The sequence below is a fragment of the Bison bison genome, unplaced genomic scaffold (assembly GCF_000754665.1).
Source record: "Bison bison bison isolate TAMUID 2011002044 unplaced genomic scaffold, Bison_UMD1.0 scf7180017864469, whole genome shotgun sequence".
NCBI classification, from domain to species: domain Eukaryota; kingdom Metazoa; phylum Chordata; class Mammalia; order Artiodactyla; family Bovidae; genus Bison; species Bison bison.
Window position 1 is genome coordinate 6,625,658 of NW_011495030.1, and position 246 is coordinate 6,625,903.

Sequence of the window (246 nt, forward strand, 5' to 3'; positions counted from 1 at the left end):
TGACTCGATGGACATGAGTCTGGGTGAACTCCAGGAGTTGGTGATGGACAGGGAGGCCTGGCGTGTTGCGATTCATGGGGTCGCAAAGAGTCGGACAGGACTGAGCGACTGAACTGAACTGAACTGAATGTCTAATGCTAGGAGGGATTGGGGCAGGAGGAGAAGGGGATGACAGAGGATGAGATGGCTGATGGCATCACCGACTTGATGGATATGAGTTTGGGTGAACTCCAGGAGTTGGTAATG